This window comes from Salmo salar, unplaced genomic scaffold (assembly GCF_905237065.1).
Source record: "Salmo salar unplaced genomic scaffold, Ssal_v3.1, whole genome shotgun sequence".
Taxonomy (NCBI): domain Eukaryota; kingdom Metazoa; phylum Chordata; class Actinopteri; order Salmoniformes; family Salmonidae; genus Salmo; species Salmo salar.
Genome location: NW_025550160.1, coordinates 15,001 through 25,107, shown reverse-complemented (window position 1 = coordinate 25,107; position 10,107 = coordinate 15,001). Strand labels below are relative to the sequence as shown.

Genomic DNA, 10,107 nt, shown 5'->3' with positions numbered 1-10,107 from the left:
AGTTGTGGCAAAATGGCTTAAGGGCAACAAAGTCAAGGTATTGGAGTGGCCATCCCAAAGCCCTGACCTCAATCCAATAGAAATGTTGTGGGCAGAACTGAAAAAGTGTGTGCGAGCAAGGGAGGCCTACAAACCTGACTCAGTTACACCAGCTCTGTCAGGAGGAATGGGCCAAAATTCACCCAACTTATTGTGGGAAGCTTGTGGAAGGCTATCCGAAACGTTTGACCCAAGTTAAACAATTTAAAGGTAATGCTACCAAATACTAATTGAGTGTATGTAAACTTCTGACCCACTGAGAATGTGATGAAAGAAATCAAAGCTGAAATAAATCATTCTCTCTGCTATTATTCTGACATTTCACATTCTTAAAATAAAGTGGTGATCCTAACTGACCTAAGACAGGGAATTTTTACTAGGATTCAATGTCAGGAATTGTGAAAAACTGAGTTTAAATTTATTTGGCTAAGGTTTATGTAAACTTCCGACTTCAACCGTATCATGCCAAACAGCCGTAGAGAGACAGAGATATGACGCTAAACAGGGACACTGCAGACTGCAGAGGGTAAGCTTCAGTTCTGACCAATGGAGGCGAAGAAGATGATGGCGAGGAAGTCTCTGATTGGTTCGATGCAGCCCATGACCTCCGTGGTGCAAATCTGACCCCTGCGAGGAGAGAAGCGCTCCAGCCAGGAAGCAGCCCAGCTCCATGGAAATGTCCAGGAACTCCGTCACCTGGGAAACGCCGGGGAAAAAACATCATTTGACATACATTTGGTAGAATGGATATAGTGTAACAATTTATATCATAAACTCCCTAATGACACAGTATTGCTTTGTATTGGAATGTCCATTGTAGTACTTGATTGTACAGGAAATATATTCTCTGTTGGAGAAGAGAGCTATATCTCACAGAGGAGAGGATAGAGGAGGGGGGAGCTATATCTCACAGAGGAGAGGAGAGGATAGAGGAGGGGGAGCTATATCTCATAGAGGAGAGGATAGAGGAGGGGGGAGCTATATCTCACAGAGGAGAGGAGAGGATAGAGGAGGGGGAGCTATATCTCACAGAGGAGAGGAGAGGATAGAGGAGGGGAAGCTATATCTCACAGAGGAGAGGATAGAGGAGGGGGAGCTATATCTCACAGAGGAGAGGATAGAGGAGGGGGAGCTATATCTCACAGAGGAGAGGATAGAGGAGGGGGGAGCTATATCTCACAGAGGAGAGGAAGCTATATCTCATAGAGGAGAGGATAGAGGAGGGGGAGCTATATCTCAGAGGAGAGGATAGAGGAGGGGGGAGCTATATCTCACAGAGGAGAGGAGAGGATAGAGGAGGGGGGAGCTATATCTCACAGAGGAGAGGAGAGGATAGAGGAGGGGGAGCTATATCTCACAGAGGAGAGGAGAGGATAGAGGAGGGGGAGCTATATCTCACAGAGGAGAGGATAGAGGAGGGGAAGCTATATCTCACAGAGGAGAGGATAGAGGAGGGGGAGCTATATCTCACAGAGGAGAGGAGAGGATAGAGGACGGGGAGCTATATCTCATAGAGGAGAGGATAGAGGAGGGGGAGCTATATCTCACAGAGGAGAGGATAGAGGAGGGGGAGCTATATCTCACAGAGGAGAGGAGAGGATAGAGGAGGGGGGAGCTATATCTCATAGAGGAGAGGATAGAGGAGGGGGAGCTATATCTCACAGAGGAGAGGATAGAGGAGGGGGAGCTATATCTCATAGAGGAGAGGATAGAGGAGAGGGAGCTATATCTCACAGAGGAGAGGAGAGGATAGAGGAGGGGGAGCTATATCTCACAGAGGAGAGGATAGAGGAGGGGGAAGCTATATCTCACAGAGGAGAGGATAGAGGAGGGGGAGCTATATCTCACAGAGGAGAGGATAGAGGAGGGGGAGCTATATCTCACAGAGGAGAGGATAGAGGAGGGGGGAGCTATATCTCACAGAGGAGAGGATAGAGGAGGGGGGAGCTATATCTCACAGAGGAGAGGATATAGGAGGGGGGAGCTATATCTCACAGAGGAGAGGATAGAGGAGGGGGAGCTATATCTCACAGAGGAGAGGATAGAGGAGGGGGAGCTATATCTCACAGAGGAGAGGATAGAGGAGGGGAGCTATATCTCACAGAGGAGAGGAGAGGATAGAGGAGGGGGGAGCTATATCTCACAGAGGAGAGGATAGAGGAGGGGGAGCTATATCTCACAGAGGAGAGGATAGAGGAGGGGGAGATATATCTCACAGAGGAGAGGAGAGGATAGAGGAGGGGGAGCTATATCTCACAGAGGAGAGGAGAGGATAGAAGAGGGGGGAGCTATATCTCACAGAGGAGAGGAGAGGATAGAGGAGGGGGAGCTATATCTCATAGAGGAGAGGAGAGGATAGAGGAGGGGGGAGCTATATCTCACAGAGGAGAGAGGAGGGGGGAGCTATATCTCACAGAGGAGATGATAGAGGAGGGGGAGCTATATCTCACAGAGGAGAGGATAGAGGAGGGAGAGCTATATCTCACAGAGGAGAGGATAGAGGAGGGGGGAGCTATATCTCACAGAGGAGAGGATAGAGGAGGGGAAGCTATATCTCACAGAGGAGAGGAGAGGATAGAGGAGGGGGAGCTATATCTCACAGAGGAGAGGATAGAGGAGGGGGAGCTATATCTCATAGAGGAGAGGATAGAGGAGGGGGGAGCTATATCTCACAGAGGAGAGGAGAGGATAGAGGAGGGGGAGCTATATCTCACAGAGGAGAGGATAGAGGAGGAGGAGCTATATCTCACAGAGGAGAGGATAGAGGAGGGGGAGCTATATCTCACAGAGGAGAGGATAGAGGAGGGGAAGCTATATCTCACAGAGGAGAGGATAGAGGAGGGGGAGCTATATCTCACAGAGGAGAGGAGAGGATAGAGGGGGGAGCTATATCTCATAGAGGAGAGGATAGAGGAGGGGGAGCTATATCTCATAGAGGAGAGGATAGAGGAGGGGAGCTATACTCATAGAGGAGAGGATAGAGGAGGGGGGAGCTATATCTCACAGAGGAGAGGATAGAGGAGGGGGAGCTATATCTCACAGAGGAGAGGATAGAGGAGGGGGGAGCTATATCTCATAGAGGAGAGGATAGAGGAGGGGGGAGCTATATCTCATAGAGGAGAGGATAGAGGAGGGGAGCTATATCTCACAGAGGAGAGGATAGAGGAGGGGGGAGCTACATCTCACAGAGGAGAGGATAGAGGATAGAGGAGGGGGGAGCTATATCTCACAGAGGAGAGGATAGAGGAGGGGGGAGCTATATCTCACAGAGGAGAGGATAGAGGAGGGGGAGATATATCTCACAGAGGAGAGGATAGAGGAGGGGGAGATATATCTCACAGAGGAGAGGATAGAGGAGGGGGAGCTATATCTCACAGAGGAGAGGAGAGGATAGAGGAGGGGGAGCTATATTTCATAGAGGAGAGGATAGAGGAGGGGGAGCTATATCTCATAGAGGAGAGGATAGAGGAGGGGGAGCTATATCTCATAGAGGAGAGGAGAGGATAGAGGAGGGGGAGCTATATCTCACAGAGGAGAGGATAGAGGAGGGGGAGATATATCTCATAGAGGAGAGGAGAGGATAGAGGAGGGGGAAGCTATATCTCACAGAGGAGAGGATAGAGGAGGGGGAAGCTATATCTCACAGAGGAGAGGATAGAGGAGGGGGAGCTATATCTCACAGAGGAGAGGATAGAGGAGGGGGAGCTATATCTCATAGAGGAGAGGATAGAGGAGGGGGAGCTATATCTCATAGAGGAGAGGAGAGGATAGAGGAGGGGGGAGCTATATCTCATAGAGGAGAGGATAGAGGAGGGGGGAGCTATATCTCACAGAGGAGAGGATAGAGGAGGGGGAGCTATATCTCACAGAGGAGAGGATAGAGGAGGGGGAGCTATATCTCACAGAGGAGAGGATAGAGGAGGGGGAGCTATATCTCACAGAGGAGAGGATAGAGGAGGGGGAGCTATATCTCACAGAGGATAGGAGAGGATAGAGGAGGGGGGAGCTATATCTCACAGAGGAGAGGATAGAGGAGGGGGAGCTATATCTCACAGAGGAGAGGATAGAGGAGTGGGAGCTATATCTCACAGAGGAGAGGATAGAGGATAGAGGAGGGGAGCTATATCTCACAGAGGAGAGGAGAGGATAGAGGAGGGGGAGCTATATCTCACAGAGGAGAGGATAGAGGAGGGGGAGCTATATCTCACAGAGGAGAGGATAGAGGAGGGGGAGCTATATCTCACAGAGGAGAGGATAGAGGAGGGGGGGAGCTATATCTCACAGAGGAGAGGATAGAGGAGGGGGGAGCTATATCTCCACAGAGGAGAGGATAGAGGAGGGGGAGCTATATCTCACAGAGGAGAGGATAGAGGAGGGGGAGCTATATCTCACAGAGGAGAGGATAGAGGAGGGGGAGATATATCTCACAGAGGAGAGGATAGAGGAGGGGGAGATATATCTCACAGAGGAGAGGATAGAGGAGGGGGAGCTATATCTCACAGAGGAGAGGAGAGGATAGAGGAGGGGGGAGCTATATTTCATAGAGGAGAGGATAGAGGAGGGGGAGCTATATCTCATAGAGGAGAGGATAGAGGAGGGGGAGCTATATCTCATAGAGGAGAGGAGAGGATAGAGGAGGGGGGGAGCTATATCTCATAGAGGAGAGGAGAGGATAGAGGAGGGGGAGCTATATCTCACAGAGGAGAGGATAGAGGAGGGGGAGATATATCTCATAGAGGAGAGGAGAGGATAGAGGAGGGAGAGGAGAGGATAGAGGAGGGGGAGATATATCTCATAGAGGAGAGGAGAGGATAGAGGAGGGGGAGCTATATCTCACAGAGGAGAGGATAGAGGAGGGGGGAAGCTATATCTCACAGAGGAGAGGATAGAGGAGGGGGAAGCTATATCTCACAGAGGAGAGGATAGAGGAGGGGGAGCTATATCTCACAGAGGAGAGAGGATAGAGGAGGGGGAGCTATATCTCATAGAGGAGAGGATAGAGGAGGGGGAGCTATATCTCACAGAGGAGAGGATAGAGGAGGGGGAGCTATATCTCACAGAGGAGAGGATAGAGGAGGGGGAGCTATATCTCACAGAGGAGATGGGGAAGAGTGAGGAGGAGGAGCTACATGGAACAGAGGAGAGGGGGAAGAGTGAGGAGGAGGAGCTACATGGAACAGAGGAGAGGGGAAGAGTGAGGAGGAGGAGCTACATGGAACAGAGGAGAGGGGGGAAGAGTGAGGAGGAGGTTACATGGAACAGAGCATAGGGGAAGAGTGAGGAGGAGGAGCTACATGGAACAGAGGAGAGGGGGAAGAGTGAGGAGGAGGTTACATGGAACAGAGGAGAGGGGGAAGAGTGAGGAGGAGGAGCTACATGGAACAGAGGAGAGGGGGAAGAGTGAGGAGGAGGTTACATGGAACAGAGGAGAGGGGGAAGAGTGAGGAGGAGGAGCTACATGGAACAGAGGAGAGGGGGAAGAGTGAGGGAGGAGGTTACATGGAACAGAGGAGAGGGGAAGAGTGAGGAGGAGGAGCTACATGGAACAGAGGAGAGGGGGAAGAGTGAGGAGGAGGTTACATGGAACAGAGGAGAGGGGGAAGAGTGAGGAGGAGGAGCTACATGGAACAGAGGAGAGGGGGAAGAGTGAGGAGGAGGTTACATGGAACAGAGGAGAGGGGGAAGAGTGAGGAGGAGGGTTACATGGAACAGAGGAGAGGGGGAAGAGTGAGGAGGAGGTTACATGGAACAGAGGAGAGGGGGGAAGAGTGAGGAGGAGGTTACATGGAACAGAGGAGAGGGGGGAAGAGTGAGGAGGAGGTTACATGGAACAGAGGAGAGGGGGAAGAGTGAGGAGGAGGTTACATGGAACAGAGGAGAGGGGGAAGAGTGAGGAGGAGGTTACATGGAACAGAGGAGAGGGGGAAGAGTGAGGAGGAGGTTACATGGAACAGAGGAGAGGGGGAAGAGTGAGGAGGAGGTTACATGGAACAGAGGAGAGGGGGAAGAGTGAGGAGGAGGTTACATACGGTGAGCATGAGGAATACGAAGGCAGCGGTTCCCAGAACCAGGATCTCCTTGCTGCCTTTAGACTCAGCATGGAGCTTCCTGTAGTATGGACCAATCAGGAAGGACTTGAGGAGAACACACAGCAGTAGTACCACAGCCAGAGAGAACAGGACCTGGGACAGGAGCAGGAGGACGCGCAGACCCCCAAACAGAACACTACAGAACACAGGATAGAACACAGAACACCAGCCTCACAACACAGAACACTGGTTAACAGAGAAAACAGGCCCAGGGACAGGAGAACAGAACACAGGACAGGACCCTCAGAAGACAAAACACAGGACAGGACCCTCAGAAGACAAAACACAGGACAGGACCCTCAGAAGACAAAACACAGGACAGGACCCTCAGAAGACAGAATACTGGACAGGACCCTCAGAAGACAGAACACTGGACAGGACCCTCAGAAGACAGAACACAGGACCTTCAGAAGACAGAACACAGGACCCTCAGAAGACAGAACACAGGACCCTCAGAAGACAGAATACAGGACAGGACCCTCAGAAGACAGAACACAGGACAGGACCCTCAGAAGACAGAACACAGGACCCTCAGAAGACAAAACACAGGACAGGACCCTCAGAAGACAGAACACAGGACAGGACCCTCAGAAGACAGAACACAGGACAGGACCCTCAGAAGACAGAACACAGGACCCTCAGAAGACAGAACACAGGACCCTCAGAAGACAGAACACAGGACAGGACCCTCAGAAGACAGAACACAGGACAGGACCCTCAGAAGACAGAACACAGGACAGGACCCTCAGAAGACAGAACACTGGACAGGACCCTCAGAAGACAGAACACTGGACAGGACCCTCAGAAGACAGAACACAGGACCCTCAGAAGACAAAACACAGGACAGGACCCTCAGAAGACAGAACACAGGACAGGACCCTCAGAAGACAGAACACAGGACAGGACCCTCAGAAGACAGAACACAGGACAGGACCCTCAGAAGACAGAACCCTCAGAAGACAGAACACAGGACAGGACCCTCAGAAGACAGAACAGGACCCTTGGAAGACAGGACAGGACCCTCGGAAGACAGGACACAGGACCCTCGGAAGACAGAACACAGGACAGGACCCTCAGAAGACAGAACAGGACCCTCGGAAGACAGAACAGGACCCTCGGAAGACAGGACACAGGACCCTCGGAAGACAGAACACAGGACAGGACCCTCAGAAGACAGAACAGGACCCTCGGAAGACAGAACAAGACCCTCGGAAGACAGAACAAGACCCTCAGAAGACAAAACACAGGACAGGACCCTCAGAAGACAAACACAGGATCCTCAGAAGATGACAAAACAGGACCCTCAGAAGACAGGACAGGACCCTCAGAAGACAAAACAGGACCCTCGGAAGACAAAACAGGACCCTCAGAAGACAGGACAGGACCCTCAGAAGACAAAACAGGACCCTCGGAAGACAAAACAGGACCCTCGGAAGACAAAACAGGACCCTCAGAAGACAAAACAGGACCCTCAGAAGACAGAACACAACAGTATTAAACATTAGAACTTCTAACACATCTTTGGAAATACATACCTCACTAGCCTGAGACAAGTTTTGGGCCAGGTTGAGTTAGACTGTGCAGGTGTGTATACCCAGCAGTAACTATATGTACACAGGGTGTGTCTAGATCGTAGGGCATATACAGCTGTGTGTGTGTGTGTGTGTGTGTGTGTGTGTGTGTGTGTGTGTGTGTGTGTGTGTGTGTGTGTGTGTTAGCTCACCTGTCCAGGTGGCCAGATGACACCTGTATGAGGGTGGGCATGACTGGCTATGAACAGCCCCAGCTGAACATCCTGCATCACCAACATCCCCAGGAGAACACTGCTGTAGTCCAGCTCACCTACACACACGCACGCACGCACGCACGCACACACACGCACAGACACACACAGGACACACACACACACACACAGACACACGCACGCACGCACACACACAGACACACACAGGACACACACACACAGGACACACACAGGACACACACACACAGATGTAATGTTTGTAGCCAGTCACTCATTTAAAGACAGGTGGTTCTTTAACATTAAAATAAAGAGCATTGGAAGTCTCTCTCTGTCTCTCACACACACACAGTCCGTAGTCTCCATAACATCCTTGTCTGGGTGTCTCTCTCATACACACACAGTCCGTAGTCTCCGTACCATCCTTCTCTCTCTCTCTCTCTCTCTCTCTCTCTCTCTCTCTCTCTCTCTCTCTCTCTCTCTCTCTCTCTCTCTCTCTCTCTCTCTCTCTCTCTCTCTCTCTCTCTCTCTCTCTCTCTCTCTCTCTCTCTCTCTCTCTCTCTCTCTCTCTCTCTCTCTCTCTCTCTCTCTCTCTCTCTCTCTCTCTCTCTCTCTCTCTCTCTCTCTCTCTCTCTCTACACACACACACACACACAGTCCGTAGTCTCCGTACCATCCTTGTCTGGGTGTCTCTCTCTCTCTCTCTCTCTCTCTCACACACACACACACACACACACACACACACACACACACACACACACACAGTCCGTAGTCTCCGTACCATCCTTGTCTGGGTGTCTCTCTCTCTCTCTCTCTCTCACACACACACACACACACACACACACACACACACACACACACACACACACACACACACACACACACACACACACACACACACACAGTCCGTAGTCTCAGTACCATCCTTGTCTGTCTCTCTCTCTCTCTCTCTCACACACACACAGTCCGTAGTCTCCGTACCATCCTTGTCTGGGTGTCTCACTCTCTCTCACACACACACAGTCCGTAGTCTCCGTACCATCCTTGTCTGGGTGTCTCTCTCTCTCTCACACACACACAGTCCGTAGTCTCCGTACCATCCTTGTCTGGGTGTCTCTCTCTCTCTCTCACACACACAGTCCGTAGTCTCCGTACCATCCTTGTCTGGGTGTCTCTCTCTCTCTCTCACACACACACAGTCCGTAGTCTCCGTACCATCCTTGTCTGGGTGTCTCTCTCTCTCTCTCTCTCTCACACACACACACACACACACAAAGTCCGTAGTCTCAGTACCATCCTTGTCTGGGTGTCTCTCTCTCTCTCTCACACACACACAGTCCGTAGTCTCCGTACCATCCTTGTCTGGGTGTCTGTCTCTCTCTCACACACACACAGTCCGTAGTCTCCGTACCATCCTTGTCTGGGTGTCTGTCTCTCTCTCTCTCTCTCTCACACACACACAGTCCGTAGTCTCCGTACCATCCTTGTCTGGGTGTCTCACTCTCTCTCACACACACACACAGTCCGTAGTCTCCATACCATCCTTGTCTGGGTGTCTGTCTCTCTCTCTCTCTCTCACACACACACAGTCCATAGTCTCCGTACCATCCTTGTCTGGGTGTCTGTCTCTCTCTCTCTCTCTCTCTCTCTCACACACACAGTCCGTAGTCTCCGTACCATCCTTGTCTGGGTGTCTGTCTCTCTCTCTCTCTCTCTCACACACACACAGTCCATAGTCTCCGTACCATCCTTGTCTGGGTGTCTGTCTCTCTCTCTCTCTCTCACACACACACAGTCCGTAGTCTCCGTACCATCCTTGTCTGGGTGTCTCTCTCTCTCTCTCTCACACACACACACACACACACAGTCCGTAGTCTCCGTACCATCCTTGTCTGGGCGGGCTCCCCCAGCCAGGAAGCGTGAGACCAGTGGTGTGGAGGATAGAGAGAGACAGGAGGAGATGAAGACAGTCTGGGTGGGACGGACATGCAGCACCTGACCCCACAGCAGCCCTGTAGCTACCATCAACAGACTGAGGTAACATGAACCCTGCACAGAGGTCTTCCACACCTGTACACACACGCATAGGACAGTACACACGTTAAATATACACACGCATAGGACAGTACACACGTTAAATATACACACGCATAGGACAGTACACACGTTAAATACACACACGCATAGGACAGTACACACGTTAAATACACACACGCATAGGACAGTACACACGTTAAA

The 10,107-nt window shown here is 51.3% G+C and overlaps 1 pseudogene; it reads right to left on the bottom strand.

Annotated features, from left to right (window-relative positions):
- Positions 1-459: 459 nt before the first annotated feature.
- The window catches only part of LOC106595192 (transmembrane and coiled-coil domain-containing protein 3-like), a 24,526-nt pseudogene continuing 14,878 nt past the window's right edge, over positions 460-10,107 (bottom strand).